Raw genomic sequence first — 575 nt, 5'->3', positions numbered from 1 at the left:
AGCCCGGCTGCACACCCAAGGCCTCAGCGCCTCTCTGTGTGCAGGACGGCAGTGCTGGCAGGTGGAACCACAGGGCCTCTCGCCGCGGCCACTGATACTTGCTCCTCCCTCCGTGCCTCCCCCAACCACGTACGTGCTGCCTGACTCCTGTTTGACCTTCAGAAGCAGCTGGGGCACAGCGCCCGCCCTGCTGCAGCTCACACAGATGTGAGCACAGAGACACCCCGGGCCCGTTCCCAGGGCCTTCCATGGTCTGCCGGACTCAGTGGGCTCCAAAGAGAGAAGGGTGACCCAGAGTACAAGATAAAGGTGCATTTCGGATCATTGGAGAAAAGATGGCCTTTTAAGTAAATGGTATTGGGATAGACATTTAGAAAAAGATTAAATGAGACCCATAGACTAAGTACAAAACCAAACAAGTGGCTCAGCATGGTGGCTCATGCCTGTCTGTAATCCTAGCACTCTGGGAGGCCAAGGATGGAGGATCACTCAAGGTCAGGAGTTCGAGACCAGCCAGAGCAAGAGCAAGACCCCTGTCTCTACTAAAAATAGAAAGAAATTAGTCGGACTACTTA

Source organism: Propithecus coquereli, unplaced genomic scaffold, assembly GCF_000956105.1.
Source record: "Propithecus coquereli isolate 6110/MARCELLA unplaced genomic scaffold, Pcoq_1.0 Scaffold689, whole genome shotgun sequence".
NCBI classification, from domain to species: Eukaryota; Metazoa; Chordata; class Mammalia; order Primates; family Indriidae; genus Propithecus; species Propithecus coquereli.
Note: the sequence above shows the minus strand (reverse complement) of the source record.